The sequence below is a fragment of the Pinus tabuliformis genome, chromosome 5_2, assembly GCF_031772625.1.
Source record: "Pinus tabuliformis cultivar Carrire ecotype Pingquan chromosome 5_2, CPIR1, whole genome shotgun sequence".
In the NCBI taxonomy this organism is placed as follows: Eukaryota; Viridiplantae; Streptophyta; class Pinopsida; order Pinales; family Pinaceae; genus Pinus; species Pinus tabuliformis.
This window is the reverse complement of record NC_142306.1, coordinates 246,215,217-246,240,747: the sequence shown is the minus strand read 5'-3', so window position 1 is coordinate 246,240,747 and position 25,531 is coordinate 246,215,217.

Below are 25,531 nucleotides of genomic sequence, written 5' to 3'. Positions count from 1 at the left end.
CCTTCTTGATGTGACGCAGAATCATTTGTGGGATGTACTTGTTGTCATGATTCGTCATGTTTTATTTGAGATCCTTTTATCATCATGTTGATGGGATACTCATGTTGTCGCTATGTATGTCTGAATTGAGATCCCTTTGATTCTATGTTGGTGGGATGCTCATTATTATCATGTGTAATTATGTCATACTGACAGGAGTCCTTTTTTATTAAGAGTTCCTATAGTAGAACATCTCGTGGAGCCACTCCTACATGAGGGAATTTCCTTGTATGATAGCGGCATCGCCACCTATGTACATCATCACTCTTTCCAGCACTTAAGGTAGCAGCCTACACCATCTTGACACCGAAGCCTGGAGACATAGTCCCTCCTTGACGAACTTCGTTATCAACGTCTTGTTATTTTATGTTGTTGATGATTGTCATGTCCCTTCTTCTTTACAGCATCCAGATATATTCAATTATGCTATTTTAAATGTAATTCTTATCACATCACAAAAGTAAAAGGTCTTGGTTAAATCTGGGAGTTGAGTCAACTCGGATCAAGTTTGGTATTGAAGGGGTCTTTGTGTGTATGTGAATTGCAAGCGTGAACAATGGAACATGTAGCGAGAGAGGATGAAAAAGAGATGTATGAGAGCATGCTCAAAATTTCCCAAAGGGTGGAAATAATGTATGAAGCTCTACAAAAAGAGATAGAGGAAAAGGAGTGATTGCAGCTTCAGTTGCGAGCCATGGAAGAGGCCTTGGAAGAACTGAAGCAAAGCAAACAGAATCTTCAAACAGAGAATGTTCAATTGAATATGCTTCTACATAAAGAGAGAGGAAAAACAGAGTTTGCTACAACATCTGCAAGCTAAGGACGAGGCCTTGGAAAAGCTACAGCGTGACCCATGTGAGGTAAAAAGTAATTCTCTGAATTCATGTATGTTTCATGATGATGATTTCGCTGTATTTGAAAATCATACCACAAGAATTCGCTCCAAACTGTTGAAGAGAATGGGGTATGAAGGAAAAGGCTTGGGCATTAATTGTGAAGGCATTGTCAGCCCCATCAAGGTAGAGGAATTACCCTGTCAGGCAGGACTTGGGTATGTCAGGAAAAAAGTTGGGGAATCCGCCAAGATAGACAGCGAACCACCAACAACAGATGATGAGAAACCCTCATCAGTTCTTTCCAAATCGACAGAGGAGGTAAAAGATGTTGATTTCCTTTCGTTTTTGTCTTCACATAGTATGATTTCTGTTGGAGGGGTGGAGATACAAATTACAGGAACAAACATGAGGCTCCTTACAAGGATGAGGTACAAGGAGGAAAAATAACTTGATGTTAATAACCAAGGCATAACTCAACCATTGGAGGTTGTGTAGAGACCTCATTTTTCAGGCTTGGGATACACTGAATGAGAATGCTCGAAGGTGTCAGATTCTTCCGAGATATCATCTAAATCGTTGAGGAAAGAGAATGAAGGGAACACATCCCCATCATCCCATGGAAATTCCCATTGTAGGGAAAGAGCTAAGGCAAGATCTCATTGCCATAATGACCCCAGCAACAGCAAGGAAAGGTATAACCAGTCTCGATATTCAAATGTTCATTTCAATTATAGTCATGTTGTTAATGTTGGACATAAATCAAGGCAGTGAAAAACATGTACCTTTTGTGGATTACATAACCATACATTTTCTAAGTGTTGGAAAAGAATAGCAACACACAAAAGGAGGAGGCATGAAAGACCCTCTCAACAACAGGTAAAGAAACATGTTAAGAAGATATGGAGGAAGAAAACCTATTGCAGTGATTGCAACAGAGGTGGGCATCAAAGAGCCACTTGTTGGAGGCTCCATCTAGAGTAGCACCTTAAAGACAAAGCGTCAGTGCATGAACTAGGTGAAACAATTGTTAGACAAGAAAAACCACCACCGGAGGGTGACCCATTCACCTTGATAAGTAAAAAATGGTTTCTAAATATGATAGCTTGTCATGGTTGTGCTTTTGTAAATCATTTGTTGCATTTTAAGATGTAAAAGTTATGATGTGTTTTCCATCACCTATTAAGCAACAATGATGTCTAGTTTTATTTTGTGTTGCATGTTAAACTGTGAAAGTGACGTCATGTTTCCATCACTTGTCAAAGAAACAATAGTCACGTTTGGCCTTATTTTTGTAAATCATGTGTTGTAGTGATGATGTGTTTTCCATCACTTGTTGAAGCAAAAATGATATGTTGGCCTTGTTTCCGTAGCTAGGGTATTGTTTCCATTTCGATGTAAACTTGACCACCATGTGTTATAAACTCGTGGAAAGTATGGGATGCTTGGGTCATTAGTTGCTAATGTAAGACAAGCATGTAATTTGCAAAACAATTTACTACAGGTTGCAGAGGTTGTAGGTGTCAGCTCATTGCTTAAGGCTCTGAAGAACAAAGGTGAAGGAGATGAAAAAGAGACCTTTTCAAGGACACTTGTGATGCAGACAAGGTACAGAGAAGTTGCAGATTATTTTTCATGCATTTGGAGAACCAAAAGCTCATCAGTGAGGAGGATTGATCCAGGTGGCTCCAGATACACACACGGGACAAAGAGGGCTCATGGAAGCTCAAAAACCAAAGTGATCATAATGCTTTCGAACCAGGACCATAGCATAGATCTTGTCGTCTTGATCGCAACGGTGTGAACAATTCGTCAATCTGAGCTCGTATGAGGGAGAATGATCCAGTCAAAGTTTTCGACAAAGTTGGGTTGTTGGCTATGTTTAATGGTCCTACAAATTCACCATCAACCAGCGTGGAAACTTGGATCCTGAAAATAGGCGAAATTGTGGCCTCTTTAAATTTCCCAATATCCCTTATATTCAAAAAATTTGAAAATGACATTATTATTTTAAAAAATCCAAAATATAAAATATAAAAATATGGCTAATGGGCCACCACCCACCAGCCTATTTTACATATATAAAACAAATTTTAAAAAATTAAAATGGACCAACAGGCCATGACCCCCATCAGCCCCCCCTCAACCACCACATATATATTAATAACATTTACTATATGGGTTGTGGGCGGGCCACCTCCAGTGGACCCGACCCATGCCCCCACCCACCAAGCAACAACGTGCCAAACATATACATGGACCGACGGGAATCGAACCCACCCGACCACGTAGCTAGCCCGCACCACGGGCAGCCCAACCAAACAACACCCCACCCACTCAATACAGCCTAACCGCCATGGGCCATTTTAAATACAACCAAAAATAGTTCATTAAAATGCAGCGGCCTATGCCATCTTGACACCGAGGCCCGAAGACGTAGTCCCTCCTAGACAAACTTTGTTATCAATGTCTTGTTATTTTATGTTGCTGATGATTGTCATGTCCCTTCTTCTTTACAACATTCAAATATGTTCAATTATGCTATTTTAAATGCAAATCTAATCACATCATGAAAGTAAAAGATCTTGGTTAAATTCGGGAGTTGAGTCAACTCAGATCAAGGGCACTACCTCTTGTAGAAACATGTAGAGAATAACTCCAAAGTACATAATTTAACATCCTTATATTTAACATGTTTTGTGCTCATTATTAATATTTCCTTACAATTTATGTGAGTGGTTAATCACAATCGAGTTGTCTTTAGTGAGACTTTTTGGAAGCTTTTCCGGTGAGTTTTTCCGGTCTAATTCCTCTAAAATCCGCCAAGAATTTATTGAAACCACAAGCTTGATGGGTAACCCATGCACAATCGAAGTGCCTTGGGTGTTTTTCAGGGTGTTGAATCCATATATACAGTTAAAAACCCAATTTAAATAACACAAATCAAGTTTTCACCTAAAACAATTCCGCTGGATTCCGGGCATCGAAAAGTCCAAAAAGTCACATTAAAAACAACTTCAACCACAATTGTCAATTGCATAGAAGAACTTCAAATAAATTAGACCATAATTACCAACCAACATAATTTACATTTTTATATTTATCATATTTTATGCTATTTATTGATATTATGTTACAATGTATGTAAACGGTTAATCGCAATTACATAGGAGAACTTCAACATATAACAATAACATAAATTTATCATTAATGGGTGACACGTATGACATGGGCTCTTAATAATTTTATTATCATACATAAATATTAGCAATTCATAACAATTATAACAAGGAAAATGTAATATGACTTTAGAAAATATTAATCCCTAATTATTACATGATACTTGGAATATTTCCTAATTCGTACATGATATTTGGAATAGAATATTGAATTCCAACTATATAAGTATGAAGTGTTAGAAATGTAGCAAGAAAAGGCTCAACTTTGGCTTGTGCCTTAGTCAAATAGAGAAAATTTGATTTTCCACATCAGTAGGATGACTTGGATGTCAGTAAGCTAGAGTGGCATCGCCTTTTCTACTAGTTTAGTTAGTAAATTCGAGTTATAGGCTAGAAGTAGAGTTGCACATGTAGTGATTGCTAAAATTTAGTAATCTTGTTCAGTTTTTTTTCAGTTGAACTTAGTTAATTGAGCTCAATTAGCTAGTTGAGTCAGTTGATGGTCAGTTGAGTAGTTAAGGTTATTGTTAACTCACTGATATCTCAGTTAACTAGTCAATCAAATAAAAATAGACCCAGTCATCCATGGAATTTGAGTTGCCTGGTTGAGGTGGAGGAAAAGGCATGTTTGTATTTATAATTGTATAATTTTGTGTATGGGGGATTTTGCACTGAACAGGTGATCAATTCCTCAAAGCTATTGCACAAACAAATAGGGAATTTCTCCTATTTTTTAGGGGCTAATTCCTATAGTATTGCACAAGAAAATAGGAGTTTGGTTGAGGCTTGAATTGGCTAAGTGTTGGCCAAAGCAAGTCGGGAAGCAGGAGAATAGGATTGTAGTACAGGGTGTGTTTCAAATTCAAAGAAAGTCATTGTAATTGTTTCTCTTTTCATCTGAATTAATGTGAAGCAACAAAGGAGTTTTTCCCAATTGGGTTCCCCTATAAATCATTGTGTTCTTGTGGTGTTTTAATGGTTGTGTGAAATTTCATGTGTTTATAAATGTGATTTCCATTCCACAGAATAGTAGAGAAAATTTGCAATCTCTTGATTTAAATTTGATTTCATCAGTAGGAGCAAATTTCTATTAATTTCTACATGATATCAGAGCATAAATCACATTAGAAATTAGCCAATAGAGATATTTTAATTTACATAACAATTAAGCACTGTTTCTTTCATGCGGGAAAATGCCTTTCAATGGGTTGAGATTGGAGTATGCCCTTGAGGGAAACTTGAATTTCATAGCTTGGAAGGACAAGCTGGTGATTATACTTGATGATAATGGAGTGTTGGATTACACCAAAACTGACATTCCAAAACCGGTAGCATCATATGTGCAACAAAGAGCCCAATGGAAGAAGGATACAGTAAAATCCAGGAGGATAATCCTGGAGGGTGTGAGAGAACACATAGTCTCGAATTTACATGTCAAAGAGACTCCATTTTTATGTGGAATACCCTTTCAACGGGTTGAGATTGGAGTATGCCCTTGAGGGAACCTCGAATTTCATAGCTAGGAAGGACAATATGGTGACTATACTCGATGATAATGGAGTGTTGGAGTACACCAAAACTAACATTCCAAAACCAGCAGCATCGAATGTGCGACAAAGAGCCCAATGGAAGAAGGATAATACAAAATCCAGGAGGATAATCCTGGAGGGTGTGAGAGAACACATAGTCTCAAATTTACATGTCAAAGAGACTCCATTTTTTATCTGGCATACCCTCAATGAGTTATTCGAAAATGGTAGTGATGCTAAAAAATTGGCATTGAGGAACAAGCTCGGAAATATTTTCATGCAGAAAGGTGAAACTATTCCACATTACCTCTCCAGGTTCACACAGTGTCGACATAAACTTGGAGAAGTTGGATAAAATATTCCATCTTTAGAACTAGTGAGCCTAGCTCGCATAGGCCTTCAAAAATCCTGGCACATCTACCAACACTCTGTAAATGGAAGGGAAAATTTTCCAAATTGGGAGAGACTTTGGTCTGATTTGGTGTAGGAATAAATTCAAAGGAACACTAGAGATGGAGTAGCATACCAAGATAAAGAGAAATTTGCTCCAGTTGGAAAAGGAAAGAAGTCCTAATATGAGCCAGATTCCATCCAGAACAATGGAAGAAGAATGACCTAAGAAAAATAAAATGTTTTCACTGCCATGAATACACTATGCCACCAAGTGTTCGCATAGGAAATCAAACAAGGAGCCTATAGCAGAAGCAAGAAGAGATGCCCTAACATCTCAATTCGAGTTATATTTCACCCTCTTTTCTTGGATGGCAAGCACAATAAGAGGGATTGATTAGTACCTAGATGTTGATGCCTCTTACCATATGATAGGAAACAAAGAATTATTTAGTAGCCTAGAGGAGAAGGATTTCTAGATGCAAATAGAAATTGGAGATGATGGGAGGTACACTAGTCAAGGAATTGGTATTGTCACATTTAAGAGGGAGTTAGGCTCCCATCTTCATCTAAAAAATGTTATGCATGTACCTAGGCTAAAGAAGAATTTGATTTTTGTGTTGTATTTGAGGATAGAGGCTATCATGTAGTTTTTAGTAAGGGTAAACCATTTTTGAAGCATGTGGCTACCGGGAAAGTGAAACAAATTGGAGTTAGAGTGAAAAATATCTACAAGCTAGAGGTATACTTCACAATGTATGAAGCTATGCCTCAAGGAGTGAGGTGGGGTGCTCTAGAGCCTTAGTCCCAGAGTTGTAGAAATTGGGAAGGATCTATAGGAGAGTAGTAGCAGTTGCAGTATACTTTCCTCATGGATCATTACCTTGATATAGGGGCCAATAGTATTCAATAGCAATAGGATCAGCGTTAGTTGGTGCAATCAGATGTTGAGGAACACAAAGAAGTGTTGATATCAGTGCAAGAGGAACATTACAAAACCAACAACAATGTAGTTTTCCCAGTAGACAGTTGCAAAGACACAAGTGATTTAGTATGTTTTGGATTCTTATTATTTGCAGTTGTTGCAGTAGAAACAACAATAGTGAGAGGTAGTGCTACAATACATTCCATAGGTGCTAGATTGGGGTTGTGCAGAGCCATTTTCTTACTGAGAGTGTTAGAAATGTAGTAATAAAGGGATAAATTTTGACTTATGCCTTAGTCGAATGGAGAAAATTCGATTTTCCACATCAGCAGGATGACTTGGATGGTAGTTAGCTAGAGTGACATGGCCTTGTCTACTAGTTTACTTAGTAAATTCGAGTTATAGGCTAGAAGTAGAGTGGTGCATCTAGTGATTGCTAAAATTGAGTAATCTAGTTCGGTTATTTTTAGTTGAACTTAGTTAACTAAGCTCAAGAAGCTAGTTGAGTCACTTGAAGGTCAGTTGATTAGTTAAGACTATTGTTAACTCACTGATCTCTCAGTTAATTAGTCAATCAGCTAAAAATAGACCCATTCATGCATGGAATTTGAATTTCCTATTTGAGGTGGAGGAAAATCCATGTTTGTATCTATAATTGTATATTGTTGAGTGTACAGTGGATTTTGCACTGAGCAGGTGATCAATTGCTCAAGCTATTGCAAAAATAAATAGGGAATTTCTCCTATTTTTAGGGGATAATTCCTCCAAGATTGCGCAAGGAAATAGGGGCTTGGTTGAGGCTTGTATTTGCTAAGTGTTGGAAAAAATAGGTCAGGAAGCAGGGGAATAAGATTGCAGTGCAGAGTGTTCTTTAGATTTGAATCAAGTCATTGTAGTTGTTTCTATTTTCATCTGAAATAATGCAAAGAAATGGAGGGGTATTTCCCAATTGGGTTCCCCTGTAAATCATTGTGTTCATGTGGTGTTTTAATGGTTGCATTCCATTGCATGTGTTTCTAAATTGTGATTTCAATTCCACATAATAGTAGAGGAAATTTGTAATCTCTTGATTTCAGTTTGATTTCATCAGTGATAGAAAATTTCTATTAATTTCTACATGAAAACTGACACTCTTAGAGTTATTGATAGATATAACATATAATATTTTAAAGGTATATACATTGGTAATCACGATTGTCATTAGGACAAAACTCATAGGTGTTAATCAACGATCGCATCGCTAGATATAAGGATCCATGAGAGGTGGTTAGTCTATGTCGTGAAACACACTGGGAGCGTTGGTTCATCCAATGTCCAATAATCCCCCCCCAATGTGAGTTGGGTATGTATCGAACTCGTGACCTACGCTATGATGCCACTTGTTGGGAATCATGATTGTCGTTAGACCAAAACCCGCATGTGTTAGTCAACGATCGCATCACCAGAGGTAAGGATCCACAAGAAGCGGTTAGTCCATGACACGAAACACAGGGGGAGCGTTGGTTTATCCAATGTCCAACAATAGATATATTCAATAACTCAAGGGGTGAATTCTATTTTATTTTAACTTGATTGATTAATAACTAAATAATATATAATTTAAATAAAATTTACAATACCTATAATATTGTTAAAAATATATATATATATATATATATTATAAATTTATACATGGAACTTTGACCAATCATATTTTACTATTATTTTTATATAATAATTAATTTTTATAGAGAAATACATTTTATTTTGAGTAGTTGGGAGGAATGATGATTATCCTCCCACCTAAATTCAATTCCCACAAATAATATGATAATTTTTATTGTAATGACTTAAAGTCTTATTGTTGAGTCTAAATAATCCTTGTAAAACATTTGTAAAAATATATTCCAAGATATTTTTACTATATTTTGCATATAAAATAAACAAATATTTCTCATAACTAATAATAATTATTTAAAAATAATAATATTTCCATCATTATAAAATAAAACTCCTCTCTAATAAAAATATAAATACAAATCTCAAAAACCAAAGGAATAATAATGTAGTTTTAACCATAATATGAGTTGAACTTAAAGTTTTTGATGCTCTTTGCATCAATTAATCATTCCACTCTTAAAATATATAGATAAAAAGTTAAGGATAATATTGTGAGGATTTTGTTTTCTATAATTTAAAATGATTATCTAAAAATATATTTTAAGTGCATATGTTTTCATAAATTAAGCACAATATAAGTGTTGTAGTCGCTACAACAGTCATAAATTTTCGACCACCTCGAAATTTAGAGACCCCCTTTACTCAATTTATTTTCGCATTTTCCCTAGGGTTTCTTAAGGTTTGACTTTTCATTTGACCTAGCTAGGTTTTTGTAGGAATTTACAGGGTAAGTTCCTCAGAAAGAATACCAAAAGGACACCGCTCACAACCAGATCACAGATCAATACACCAGTATTTTTGACGTGGTTAAAACCCTCAAAGAGGGAAACAGTCCACGGCCTGTCCCAACGTGGGTACTACAGGCAATTTATTAATCAAAGAATGAAAATTTACATAAGCTTCTCTCATGCACGGATTACCCGAACAATGACCCTCCATGCGCTTTAAATAGAACTCATGGACCAATCGGGTGTCAAGCCACGGATCAAGTGTCGGTAATACCGAGGAGAGAATGAACCGTCGGATCACTACATATCGTGACCGTCGGATTGTAAGTTACAAAATGTACAACGGTAAAGAAACACACTTTACCTAACTCTATACCTAACTCTACACTAGACCAAGTTGAACTTAACTATATCCTATGTGTCGGAATATCCTAACATCCCCCCTTAAGAACAACTTGGGATAGGATTGAAGGATTTACAAATATGACACAATAGGAGAAGGAAGGAGGCACTAGAGCCTATCCCCCCTTAGTGACAACTTCCTGAACTCCAAGCATATATCGAAGTTTAGTGAACTTCGCCTCTGTGAGAGCCTTTGTGAAGATGTCTGCAACCTGATCATCTGTTGGACAATATTGCACTTCAAGAACATGGTCATGAATGAGCTTTCTGATGAAGTGCATGTGTAGTTCAATGTGTTTGCTGCGCTGATGCTGGACTGGATCTTTTCATAGCTGAATGGCACTTTGATTATCACACCAAAGTGTAGTTGGATGCTGCTGCTCAAAGCCAAACTCTAATAGGATCTGACGAAGCCACAAGGCTTCCTTACTAGCTTCCACGGCACCATGATACTCTGCTTCTGCTGACGAAAGAGAAATGGCAGCCTGTTTCTTACAAGCCCATGTAATAGGTCCTGAACCAAGAGTGAAGACATAACTGGCAGTAGACTTCCGATCATCAGGGTCACCAGCCCAATCAGAATCAGTGAAACCAACTAACAGAGGAGCTGCTTTGGCACTGTAATGAATCCCAAACTGTACTGTACCTCGAACATAACGAAGTATTCTTTTAGCTGCTTTCCAATGACTTTCACGGGGGTTTTGCATAAAACGAGCAACAAGGCCAACAGCAAAGGAAAGATCAGGACGAGTATGGGTTAAATACAATTCCTACAAGTTGACGGTATAAGGTAGCATCAACTTCAGGAGAAGTACAAGAGACTGAAAGTTTGACTCCAGACTGAAAGGGAGAAGGGGCAGGCTTACAGTCTTCCATGTGAAAATGACGAAGAATATCACAAGCATACTTGGACTGGGAAAGGAAAATACCCTCCTTGGATTGCAAGACTTGAAGACCGAGAAAATAGTGTAAGTGTCCTAAGTCTGTCATTTCAAATTTCTTTTTAAGGCTGGACTTCACATGGTTTATAAGGTTGGGATCACTACCAGTGAGAATAAGATCATCAACATAAAGAACAAGGATGATAAGAGAGTTGCCCACTTTCTTGGTGTAGACAGTATTGTCAGAATGACACCTAGAAAAGCCAGATTCTAAAAGAAAGCTATCCATTTTGGCATACCAAGCCCGAGGAGCTTGCTTGAGGCCATAAAGGGATTTCTTAAGTCGAAAAACAAGGCTGGAGTCTGTTTGTATGAAGCCAATGGGTTGTTCCATATAGATTTCTTCCTACAAGTCCCCATGCAAGAAGGCAAATTTAACATCCATCTGATGGACTTCCCATTTTAAAGAGGCAGTAAGGGAAAGAACAAGGCGGATAGAGTTCATTTTGGCAACAGGGGAGAAGGTTTCAGTGTAGTCGATGCCTTCAACCTGTGAAAAGCCCTTAGCAACGAGACGAGCTTTATGTTTATCAACTTTCCCATCTGGTCCATACTTGGTTCTGTAAACCCATTTACATCTAACAAGTTTTCGTCCCTTTGGTAGAGGAACAAGATCCCATGTATCATTTGTCATCAATGAATGACATTCTTCATTCATAGCTGCTTCCCAATGTGGATGGCCTGAAGCTTCTGCAAAAGTGTCAGGATCATGATTTACTGGAGCTTGAGCCAGTAAAGAAGAGGCTCTTTCAAACTGAGAACGTGTACGTCGCTGATCTGTAGGATCACCGACAAGATCACCTGCTGCATCCCGGGTAGCACGGACCCATCTTGGAAGTTGAGGATCCTGAGAAGGTGGGGGAGGATTATCATCCTCGCTTTCATCATCTGAAGAAGAAATGTTTTCAAAAGTAGAAGAGATAGGAAGAGGTGGCACATCCGCCGGACTAGGCTCGCAGGCCGATTTATTTTCATCAAATTTTACATCTCTTCTAATGATAACATTTTTGGACTTAAATGGAATAAGTCTATAACCTTTTACAACTTCAGAATATCCAACAAAAGTACATTTCTCACTCTTAGGTTCTAAAGCTTTATGCTTTTCATCTGGAATATGGGCCCATGCTTCACTTCCAAACACACGAAAGTGACTTACATCTAGTTTAATGGAACTCCAAGCTTCTTCTGGAGTGATATTCTCTAGAACCTTAGTAGGAGTGCGATTGATTATATAATTTGCACAATTAATTGCTTCGGCCCAAAAACTAAGACTGAGTCCTTTAGATTGCAGCATACAATTAGCCATTTCCTTTAAGGTGCGATTTTTCCTTTCAACTACACCATTTTGTTGTGGAGTGTATGGAACAGTATGTTGCATTTGAATTCCATTTTCGGTGCAAAAGTTGATGAATGTGTTTTTAACATATTCTCCACCATTATCAGTTCTTATCTTAAGAATTTGATGTCCAAATTGTTTTTCAACAAAGGCTTTGAAGGCCAAAAATGTGTTAAATACTTCACTCTTGAGTTTTAAGAAGTATACCCAAGTGCGTCTGGAGAAATCATCAATGAAAGTTAAGAAGTACTTGCAGCCAGAGAATGAAGCAACAGGAAGAGGACCACATAAATCACTGTGCACAAGCTGTAAAGGGGCTGAGGCGTGCCAAGAGGCACGTTTGTCAAAACTGTCCCGATGATGTTTTCCGAGTACACATCCGGAACAAACACCATCTCTGCAAGATACCATAGGAAGACCTGTCACCATATTTTCTTTACATAGATGCTGAAGGGAGCGATAGTTTAAGTGACCAAATCGCTCATGCCAAAGTTTGCTCACTTCATCATTATGAGCAACAAATACTGAGGGAAGATTTGATGACCCAAAGTTGTGAAACTTATACAACCTTGTGGAATCATCAGTAAGACCAGTAGCTAGAATCTGTTTAGGATCTTTTAGATCCTTGATTACAACATCATGAGGTGAAAATTCAACAATTTTACCTTCACCTGAATGAGTTATCTGATAGACAGATAGAAGGTTGCAGGATAAGGTTGGAACACATAATACATCATTAAACTGACCATTGTCTAGATGAACAGTTCCAGTCCCTACAACATTAAGAGATCTATCATCACCAACATATATATTTTTGGTGTTACAATCATTTAAAGAAGAAAACATGGCTTGGTTTTTGGCCATGTGATAAGAGGCTCCAGAATCAATGAGCCACTCATGAGAATGAGAAGAAGAAGAAGATACATTTAATGCATAACCAGACTGAGATGATTGACAATGACATGCAGAAAGTGCCATTCCGGAAGTTGAAGTTGAAGTAGGCTCCACATGGATGTTATGTTTCTTCATTGCGGCTTCCAAGGCTTCCATCTTCTTAAAGCATTTAGATTCTAAGTGGCCATCTCGATTACAAAAGTTACAATGTCTATCAGTCTTCTTCCATTTGTTTTTATTGGTCTTATCATTTTGCTGAAATGATCTTTCATTTTGAGGCTGAGTTGGTTTAGGACCATTCTTTTGAGGATATGACTTCTTAGGATTCTTTGAATTTAGTTGCTGCTGGGCGGCTAACGCTTTCGTGGAAGAGTTTCCAAGATTAAGAAGACCAAGGTGTAAGAGTTTTTCTTGTTCTCTTATTAAGGAATCACAAAAGGAGTCAAAGGAAGGGGCTTGTAGTCTTTTCCTTGACAAATGAAAGCTTCCCTTGTAGAATGGAAAGTGGAAACAAATACAGAGTAGGCTGGTCCCAACTTAGTAAGGATGGAATAAATAAGGTTACCATCTTCTTTCTTAACTTTAACACCTTCCAAGAGATATCTAAGGGTCTTGAATTTGGACAAGAAATCTTCAATGCAAGAAAAATTATTAGGATCCAAAGTAAGCAGCTCATTTTCAAGTTGATGGGCTCTAATTTCATTTTTAATCCCAAAAACTTTAGCGAGTTTTTCTAATGCTTCATGAGGAGTCTCAAGTTCTGCAATGTGGAATCTAAGATCAGGAGAAATAGACATCCCTATCAAACCACGTGCTTGATCTTGTCTATTTTCCCATTTTGCAGCCTTGTCTTCATCTTTTGGTTTCTTCTCTTGGTCTATGGCTATTCTGAAGAGACCTTTACTTCTAAGTAAATCTTCCATGTAGGCTACCCATTGGAAGTAGTTAGTGCTGTCAAGAATGACTTGGCATGGACTTTCCATTTTTTTTTTTAAAACTGAAGCTGAAGATGCTGAAATTAAGTGTTCCAATGGATAGATCTCGAAAAAATAGGCGGTTTTAAAAAAAACGGCTCTGAAAAAGGCTTCCGGATGAAGAAGTTATGGCTTTTTGAAAAAAAATTGTTGGCGTTGCCGGCAAAGTGCGCGAATGTGCGGGAATGAAAAAATCCGCCCCCACAAAATGGAGACTTGAACCCAAGACCTCTACTCTCTTAAAATAGCTTTGAACCAATTGATCTATACAAAAAATTTGAGAGAGAGAGAGAGAGAGAGAGAGAGAGGGGGGGGGGGCCTTGGTTTGCGTGCTTGCCTTGAGAAAGCTCTTTTTCCCTACAAAACACAAAACACAAAACCCAACACGAATATGCAAAGAAAAACGAACCTTGCGGCTCGAAGTTAGCTTTAGCCAAAAAACTAGAAATTTTTAAAAAAAATCTCAAAGTTAGCTTTAGCCGAAAAACTAAATATTTTTCTCAATGTTTCTGATTTTCCGAGATCACACTAAGGTGCAGGGAAAAGAGCATACGCATGAGAAAAATCCTTCCTTTCTGTTTCTGATTTGCCCAAATCGCATAGAGTCGCAGGGCAAAGAGCATACGCAGAAATGAAAGGTATAGATCCGGTTAAAAAAAAGGCTAAATAAACCGAAACCGAAATAAGCAGAGAGAAAATAACAGTAAACTGCAAAAAACACTGTATACCTCCCGATCTGAAAAATGACGCAGCTAGGGCTACCGGAAACCTTTTCGCGTGAAACGAAAGGGGTTCCTCACTGGAACAGATGCTTCGAACGCAACAGAGCAGTCCTCTCGGCCCGAAAGCAGTCAGAAACAGTAGATCTAGGAAACGACAGCCGCATGCAGTTCTACCGGCTTGAGATTTGGATCACCAACGGACGCGGCCCTCAAATAGCTCTGATACCATGTAGGAATTTACAGGGTAAGTTCCTCAGAAAGAATACCAAAAGGACACCGCTCACAACCAGATCACAGATCAATACACCAGTATTTTTGACGTGGTTAAAACCCTCAAAGAGGGAAACAGTCCACGGCCTGTCCCAACGTGGGTACTACAGGCAATTTATTAATCAAAGAATGAAAATTTACATAAGCTTCTCTCATGCACGGATTACCCGAACAATGACCCTCCATGCGCTTTAAATAGAACTCATGGACCAATCGGGTGTCAAGCCACGGATCAAGTGTTGGTAATACCGAGGAGAGAATGAACCGTCGGATCACTACATATCGTGACCGTCGGATTGTAAGTTACAAAATGTACAACGGTAAAGAAACACACTTTACCTAACTCTACACTAGACCAAGTTGAACTTAACTATATCCTATGTGTCGGAATATCCTAACAGTTTTTTCTACTTTAGTTGCAAATCACATCTTAAGTTTATAGTGATTGCACTCTAGAGATGTGACATGTGACTAAGACTATCCTTAGCTAAGCCTATCTCTCCTTGTCCCTTTATTGATAGTCACATATCTAATACTTAGTTAAGCTACGATCTAAAATTGTGATATGCACTAAGGTTTTAAATTGAAACTAGACTTAGGTGGCAAGTCACAATCTTAGCTCACATCAACACTACAGTCTAAAATTGTGACTCGCATTATCACTCAAACTTGTGACTAGACTAACTTTAGCACATGCAATAAAGGCATCGCGCATTCCAGATCACGGCCTCCTACACACTTGTCATCCTTTTATATTAATATCTTGTTTCCCATTCCATTTCATTATGCTTTTATTAATGATCAGACGAATATCTCCTTTGTTTGTCATCTGTTATTGCAACCTCTTGGTTAGTAAGGTATCTGTTATTACAATCATTAATCTTGTTTTACTTTCCATGTGTTGTTTTTCTTTATTGCATCAGCCTTGTGTACTTATACACCTTCCACACGTCCTTTCTTGTTACCTATGCATTCATCCACCATGCTCTTTCCCTCAATCTTTCACTTACTCGTGGAGTCATGATCGCAAGCAAACATCATTTTTTTATTAAACCCAAGGCTAAGTTCTCATATATTACTACGCTCATACCCTAATTAATAATTTTGTTAGAAGGGTTTTACCCAAGGTCTATGCTCAATTTGTTTTAGGTTACCATGTTGAACCACCCAAATCGGGTCTGTGAAGTGAAACTCCTAACTCAACCACATATATTCGTTAATGGCTAAAGTTGTGTGAGTGTATGGCATGAGAGTTGTGTTCATTCATTTGAAGGGGATTATTCTTTGTTTTTGGATTCAAATCCTATGATATGATTTTCGGTACCATCATAACAATCATGGTTTTGGAACTATATGCCTTTGCTTAAATGGACTCGTATTTTTTTTTGACATATCTCCTTTTGTTAATGCATTCAAATTCTCCTTTGCTTTGGCATAGCTCCTTTTGTTTTGGCATAGTCCCTTTTGGAATATCTTCTTTTGTTAATGTGCCTTCTTTGCAATCTAGCAATATGAAAACCCTTTGCAATCACATTCAAACTATATAGTGAAACTTTAATCTCACTTCATAACTAAGCATGCGCTCTCTTGTCTCTTGATCAATAATTGTGTCTTGTTATCATCAAAACAACAATCCCTAATCACAATTCACAATAAAACCTTGATCTATGATCATTGGTCACATTTTCAACCCACACTAGGATTACCATCTCAAATCACGATCTACAATAGGACCTTCAATAGCAACTAGTCTAAGGTCACATGCCGCATACATAGTCTCTAATGATTTCTATTTCAAAATGTGACTTGCGCTAGTGATCCGGTTTGGATAATTATATTGTTTGTCATCCATCTCGATGCATTTTGAGAGGAAAAAGTGGAGGAATCAAGTCATGGGACCATTTTTAATGGCGGGACCCAGATTGGCAAAACGGAGTCTGAAACCTTCCAGGAGTGTTTTGAGACATCAAATGGCATTTTTTGGGGGTAAAAAAATTTGGCTTTAGCACTGCACCTTTTTCATGTTATTTTGCACAAAAATATATTTCCAATAGTGTAAGAAGCATGTCAATCAGATTCCGTATGCGAAAGTTATGCCACTCAAAATTTGACCTTCCTGTTTTCACACCTATAATTCAGGAGGATGCTACATCAACCCCATTATTCTTGGAAAAGGGGCTAGCCATGTGATTATGATGTAAAATAATCTAGAATATTTTGTATTGTAACTCTAGTTAAGAGTTGAGGTAGTCAAACTTAACCCCTAGAAGGCTATCAGGTTGTGTTACAACCAGGCCACTAGGAGGAAGGGGCATCCCATTCTTTCAAGTGAATTTGTTCCACAGTTGAGAAAAAATGGTCAAGAGGGGTAGGAGGTAGAGCACACATAGAGGATTTGGGCACTATAGCATCCCACAGGCCACATGCTTCTTTGTACTCAACCATAATTCCAGATAGAGAAAGAGAGTGGAGAAGCCTCACCTTCCAACTGGGTGTTTCTCCCGAAAGGGTTTCCTAGAGTAAATTTTGTGTCTAATATGTGTGTGAGATTTTATTTTCCATTCTTTATTTTCTTCATAAGTTTAATTTTCATGCATGCACTATTTACAGTAAAATCTACAAATCTAGAAATCTAATAAAATTGTAATAGTGTAGAATTTCATATTTTAAATATAATATATTCAAATCTATTATGACGAACTATCCAGTGGAATATCCACGCAATTCTACGGATCATATTGGTATCAAAGCAGGTTTTTTTAGGTATTTTGTGGAGATTTGCATGGGATCTAGATTGTCGAGGTCGGAAATCGTAAAACCCTAATCATGGTTGACAAATATATGAATGACCCTCCCGGTCCTCCAAAGGTGAATTTTTTGCAGTTGGAACAAGACAAAAATATAAATTGCAATGTAAACATCCTCATAGTATCCCTGAGAAATAATCTTTGGATATTTGGAGAAGATTGGGGTTTAAATGCATAGGACAAATAAGAAGGGGGATCGGGAGGTCAGGACGGGACAGAGAAACAACCGAAGAAAGAACCTGAAAAAGGTCAACCCAATTTGAGTGTCGTGAACCAATCACAGACCCTATTTAAAATGGAAGCGAACGTTGATATCAATTCATAGCATGGCGAGATCGATGCTCTTAAGTTGAATCACTTGTTGTAGCAAGTGGAATTTTATTTCAACGTCCATCAAATTGAGGAAGGACAAAATATTTCATTTCTGTGGCTGAAATTAGAGTGTCATGCATTGACTTGGTGAGAGAGGAACACAGAGACCCTAAGGTTGGAGGGAGAACATCTAATGACTAAATGAGAGGACTTAAAAACCCTCATTTAGTCACAATGGTATCCCATTGGGTACGTAAAGGACCAGTGGATCCGGTGGCACTAATTTAGGCAAAAGTCGGGCCAAAGCATACACAGGTACACCACAGAGTTCAGAAAGATGGCCATAATGCTAGGTAACTCTCAAAAGAACCCAGATATACTCCTCAAGTATTTTTGGGGTCTGCACCACCATCTGTGTGAGAAAGTGATGTTGTTCAAGCCCAAATCAGTGGACGAGGCTTGGGTACAAGCACAGTACTTCAATAACATAGGCCTGAAGAGAGCGCAATCAAGTGAATCGAAGCAGAAGGAGAAACATGACACTTATAAGGAGGGGAAGAAGAAGAAAAAATGAGAAAAAAAAAAAACTAAAAATATGGCAGCCACAACATATCAGTGCAAAGATCCCAACAAACAATACAACATTTATGGCCATATATAGAAGTACTATAAGTTGTATCCAGAGTTGAACCCAAAGAAAAAAAATAAAGATAATAAGAAGAAGAATCTCATGGCCACAAATTCGAGAAACCAAGTTGAAAGAAGCTCAGATGTAGATGAGAATTTTGTTTGTACTTTAGTGCAGAAGGAGGTGAAACTGAGTAGCCTCTAGCAACGGGAAGAGAAAGAAATGACCAAACTCTTCCATATAAATATATAGGTCAAGAAGACAAATATTGATTCTCTGTTGGACTCAGGATTGCAGGTGAATCTCATTACAACAGAGTTGGTTAAGAAGTTGGGGCTAGAAGTTTGTGGTCATCCAATCCCATATACACTGGGATGGGTAAATAAGGATGCATAGTCTAAGGTAAAAAATAGTGCAAAATTAGATTTTCTATTAATGTATATTTTATTGATGAAGTAGAACTAGATGTTGTGCCCCTTGATGTATGTGGAGTCATGTTTGGGAGTCCCTACATGTACATTTGAGATGCAAAACTCATGCAGAGAGCCAACTAGTACCATATCATTAAGGATGGAAATTTGTTTATCATCAATGTGCACAAAGGCAAGTCGAAAATTTCACTGGTAAGTGCCAACCAAACCAAAAAATTGGTCACTTCCATCAAGAAGTATGCTTTATTGTTTTTAAGAGAAAGTCAATCTACAGAAGATTTAGTAAGAGGAAAGGCATCCCTAGAGGGGTGTACTAAGAAATAAAAACAATAATTGGAGGAGTTGTTGTAGGCATACAATGATGTGTTCTGAGAGCCTAAAGGGTTACCACCTAAGAGGGAAGTGGAGCATGAGGTATAGTTATTATCGGACTCCCCATTGCTAAATATTGGTTTGTACAGGCAGTATGTTATAGAATCAAGTGAGGTGAAGAAACAATTGCATGAGTTGTTGGAACAAGGTATCATTCAGCCAAGTACATCACCATGTGGGTCACCCATCATTAGTGTGCCAAAGAAGGACGGGACTTCACGAATATGTATAGATTACAGGGAATTGTAAAAAATCACGCTCAAGAAAAGATACCCCCTTCCTAGGATAGATGATTTATTGGATCAATTTCAGCAAGAAAAATACTTCACCAAGTTGGACTTAAGTCTGGATATCATTAGGTTCAAGTCAAACAAGAGGATACCTGGAAGACCGCCTTCAAAACCAGGAAAGGGTTGTATGAATGGTTTGTCATCCCATTTGTCCTATGCAATACACCATATACATTTATGAGATTAATGAATGATGTATTTCACTTTTTATAGATTCATTTGTTAATGTATATTTGGATTATATACTAACATACAACGTAACCTGGGAGGAGCACATATCACATTTGAGGTAGGTGTTGGAAACATTAAAGAAGCACTAGCTACTAGAAAAACTAAAGAAGTGTGAGTTTTCACATATGTCTTTAGTGTATCTAGGGTATGTGATAGGGAGAGGAGAGTTGAACATAGATCCTACAAATATGGAGGCCATCATGAAATGGTTGGTTCCTACCAATGTTTTTAAGGTTAGAAGTTTCATTTGGGTATCACAGTACCTGAGGAAATTCATAGCCTCTTTCTCAGTAATAGAAGCACTTCTCCACGCCATAACAGTGAGTGGCAAGAGTTTCAAATGGGGAAAAGGTTAAAGGCATTTTAGGAGGTAAAGAAGAAGATAATTCATGCACGAGTTTTTCCATTACCAAACTTGCAGCAACCCTTTGAAGTGGAGACAGATGCAAGTGGATATGATATGGGAGTTCACTTGATGCAAGGAGGAAGGCTTGTATGCTGCTAGTATGAATTATTTCATGGGGCAGTTCTTAACTACTCTACCTATGACAAGGAACTCTATGCCATGGTGCAAGTTGTGAACAAGTGGAAGCACTATCTGATGGGAAAGGAGACAGTAATCAACATAGATCACCAACCACTACAGTACTTGCAAACCTAGAGTAACCTATAGCAAGCCATGCATTACAAGTGGATGGGGTTTCTACAGCAGTTTCATTTGGTGATCAAGTACAAGAAATGAAACACAAACAAGTTGGTTGACATGCTTTCAAGGCCACCCACATCAAAGATCACAGCTTTGGGGACTCTTATGCACATGGAGCCATTCACCCATGATGCATACAGAGAATCATATTTAGAGGATGAGGACTTCAAGGAGGTGTATCAGTAGTTGCAAAGTTAGATTCATGTGCATGATGGAGACAACACCATTTACTACCATCTCCATGATGGGTTACTCTATATGTTGGATAAGCTACATGCTTCTAAAGGTGAGTGATTACACCTGATTATACAGGCTCACACCTCCAAGGTTGCAAGGAACTTTGGTGTAATGAAGACCATGGCTAACTTGTAGAGTTATTTGTATTAGCCCAAGATGCAAGAGAAGGTAGCTAGGTTCATAAGGGAATGCATTCTTTGTTGTACCAACAAGCCTAGCAATAGGAAATAGGGTCTATATCATCCCTCACATGTACCCACTCATCCTTGGGAAAGAATTTCCATGGATATTATGGGAGTTTTACCAACAAACAAGAAGGGGAATGACTACATGTTCATGGTAGTTGACAGGTTCGCAAGATGTGTGTTCTGATGCCCTATAAAAAGACCATTAGCAGGAAAAAAGAAGCAAACTTGTTCTTTGGACCAGTCTAGGTGTAGTTTGGGATAACAAGGATAATTGTTTCATAAAAGGATATGTTAGCACTATGTATTTCCTAAGACTATGACAGAAATACAAAGGTAACCACAAAACCACTTTGGATGTTGGGATCTTGCCCTGTTAGCTTCAGAGCGGGATCTCTTTTTCAGATTTATATTTTTTTATATTGAGATATTAGGTTAGTTATGAAATTTCAATGGTTTGGTTTTAGATTTGGTTTTTTTTTGGTTGATAATGTAATAGTACACCATTGGGAAATGGAGTCAATATACTTCAAATGGATTTATTTCAACATTTATAGACAGATCTAACAGGGCAAGGTAGGCAGATTTATTGGATCTTATATGTTTGATGAGATGGAAAAAGAAGAAATGATTAAAATTCCATTAAGCATAGAGTAGTTAAGAATTATATTGCTTAACTTCAGTAGAAAACATTGATATTGTTTTAAACACAGGAATTCTTAAAAATCTTATGTATTACTAAAATGTTTCCATTGCAACTCTGTGGAACAACTTTCACCAATGGTCATTTATTTTCATAAACATCAACCTATACTACTTCGAATTATGAAGTATTTATAGAAAAATAATTTACAAAATATCTCGATGTCAAAAGATCAAGACAAAATCCTAAAATATCTAAAACAGATTATAGAAATAGTACAAAAATTTAGGAATTCAGAACTACTGGAATTTTTGGCACTATTGTCGAGGATGGTTGTTGATGACTAGTCCCAAAAAGTTGTTTCCTTGTTGTCTAAGATGAAAAATGTTTCACTCAAGTAATTCACAGAAGTGATCCCATCGATCTTCATTAGGGATAGAAATTTTTATTAGCTTTTTATATGTTTCATCAACTTCGGTATATTTCTCAAAGGTAGGTTTGTTGATGAAAATATGTTTAATCTCATGTTTGATGATGAGATAAAAATCTAGAGCCTCCAAGAAAGCTTTGTCTGCCATAATTCCTTTTACCCTTGCAAACTTGGATTTATCTTTGGCAATAATGTAAAGTTTTTTATTGTAGTCAGTCAAGTTGATTAACCTGTCAATCATTGCTACCAACCCTAGTAGCCCATTTTGATTTAGAAAATTGAACTTGGTATGAAACCTTTGAACAGTAGTTTCCAAAGTCTAGCATTTGTTCTCTAATTGAACCATCATGTTTCTTTTCTACAAAACCTTCTTGATTTCCAAGATTGTTTCACTCCTATCTTCAATCTGTAGCTCCTCTAATTCTTGTTTGGTCTTAGAATTTAGGAATTTGATCAATGTTGTGGTTTCACCTGGTCTTTGGCCTAACCTTTTCCTCACTTCTTCTATCAACGTTTTTGACCTATGTATCAACTCATCCTGCTCGAAAATGAATTGGATTGGTTTTAGGCTTATTTGAATAAATTAAGAACTACTTGGCTCCAATTTCTATCACTAGAGAAAAATCTTCTTCTTTGGGCCTTTTATCATGATTCTCTTGAGGGACTAGTGTCTGTGAGGTGGTTGTAGATAAAATCTGCTCCTCAGCTTCCTGCAAGGTGTTCTCTTCCCATTGATCTTTGTTCATAAACTTCTCAATTTCAGGCCTAGGAGTATGAGAATAAGGAGTGGTCTTCTACTCCACTCTTAGACTGGAAATTATGCCGAAGGGGTCATAGGACCAAGTGAAACTTAACTGAAAGTTCATCTGCTTGAGAAGTGTATTTGCCTCAATGCCTGCTACTCTATTGTTGCATATAAATGGTCCCACCTGTGTTTTGATATTGAATTGGGCCTTCTTCTTGGCTGAGACAAAATGAAAATCATCCATATTGATCATTTTCCTGATATACTCCAATGAGAAAATTATCATAGGAACGTATTTGGCAATTTGTATGGTGGCAGCTCACAACCATACACTCTGATTTCTGTTGCAGTTCTGGTTTAAGTACTAGTCTCTTGTTTTGGCTTGATCATTGAGGTGTAAGGTTATTTGAATCTCAAAACCTATTTTGGGTTATATATCGTTGTTTAGAAGACACGCCACTCTATAGATAAACTAGTCAATGATTCAAGTCACTGAATGTGAAATCACTTGAATTCTTCCTTACTAAAGAGGTCCACTATATAACTGACTATGCATTACCTTGATCATCCAATTTCTGCAAGGTTGTTGGAAATATGTCTACCTGATGAAACAAAAACATGTACACTAACACTGATGAATGTTTAAACATTCCTTCTATTGTGATCTTGAGGAATTGTTCATGGATGTTGTCTACAAGGAATTGACTAAAATTAAATATTACAGAAGGTTTTTCTTATGTGGAAAATATGGACAAAAAACCTAAAATAGGTTCATCTACCCATTGATTTGAGTGGTATCCTAGTAGAAAAGACACTAATGACACAATTTGTTTAGTTTTTTTAGGAAACATAGAGGCTAGGTATGGTGGATTCTTCTTTGGGAGTTGAACATCTTCTGGTAGGAAAATCTCAAATATCCTAGCTCTCTGAGGGAAGGTCAACTTTTGGTAGAGTTCCATGAGGGAATCTACAGAAAAAGGGCTCAAAGAGTCATTCTGGGGGATTTGCAACATTTGGTTAATGGACTTTGGGGTTATGGTCAACAGAATGTCACCATTCTAGGCCACAATGGCTCTCTGGCTAGGAATATATCTAGATTGACACCATATGACAAAGTCTGGAAAATGATGAGTCTGGGGAAACATGAATTGTGGCAAGAGGGATTCCCAAAGGTTGATTTCATCACTCTAGTCCAGAAAGTTTTGTTTGAGCCAATTTTACAATTCAAACAAGTCAAACTCACAGTTGGTATCTGCAATTTTGTAGTGTTGATCTTCCAATGGTAAATGGTCTAAGTCAATTGTAGGAGGGATCATCGGATTTTCACTGATTTTATTTGACTTTCCTTTAGGTGCCATTGTTCATAATATTAGGAACAAAGATGAGGGTTTGTTCTTTACCCGGGAAAATTCAAATGTCTGATGAGGAATTTGGTTGTTGTGACAGGTACGTGGTCGAAAATGGCTGACTGGAATTTGCAGGGGTGACCGAGCAATCGAGCAGATGAGGTGGCAGTTTAAAATCATGTACCTGTTTATCTGAAATGGATGAGGAGTAGAAAGGAGCCACAGTGATCAATTTGGGGATTTTTATAGATAATTGGGAGTTTTCCATTACTTTTGGTCTGTTATGGAGTGGGTCGGTTCCCAGCTGGTGAACATTTGAGAGGTAACGGGCATGGTGTAATGAACATGGATGGGTGTCAACGAGAAATACAATTGGAAGAGGGAATATGCAACGTCATACTGGAGCGGGGAGACCACGTGGTGGAATAGGAGTGGCGGGGAAGTAGGGACGTGGCGGAGGAATGATGTGATGGGCGCAGATAAACGTTGGCGGGGAGATGGGCGGATTTTGGGGAGGGAGGGGCAGGCGGTCAGAAGTTTGGAGAGGGGGGTGCAAAGTGATGAGCGCTTGCCACATATCATGGGGCCCGTGAACATGAATACCACTTTTTGGACCCCGCTGCTGATAAACATAGAATGGGCAGGGGGTTCCAAACTTGATTCCCTATCGTTGATCTAGGCGAGGAAGATCTCAACCACTGATTTGTGCGCTCCAGATACCATAAGTCAACAAAATAAATCTTGTCTATTTTCAACCTTATAATAAAATCATAACTTTAGCACCCAAGCATAATATTAAATATTAATTAATCATTTTTAAATTATGGGATTAACTTTATTAAATCGGGATTAATCTACAGTAAACATAATCAATTTAATCCTAAGGTCACGTTTTGATTAGCAAGCCCATATTATTTTCCTAAGGTTGCTTCTAACCCTATTCTAATGCATATTTATGCAATTAACCAAGTTTAGACACTTTGATTAATATTTCTCTAATCTACCTATTTATTTATATGTGGCATTTAAACAAGTTGCACACTTTTATTTGAAAAACTTCTAAAGTAACTTCAATGCATATTGTTTTTTTTTATATGGTGGCATTTCAACTTGGTCACTTACATACATTTTTCAAGGGGTTTTTTCATTTTTTTCTTTTTTATTCTATTTTTTATTTTTCTCATATACATTTTTTTTATACCCTCTTTCCATCATTACATATATATATATATATATATATATAGAATGTCTTCATACCATGGAGAGGTAGAAAATACTTCTGATACCTGTGGAGTCACCTGCCCTTCTTGTTCATCTAGTTTAGCTATGAAATTTATATCCAATGCA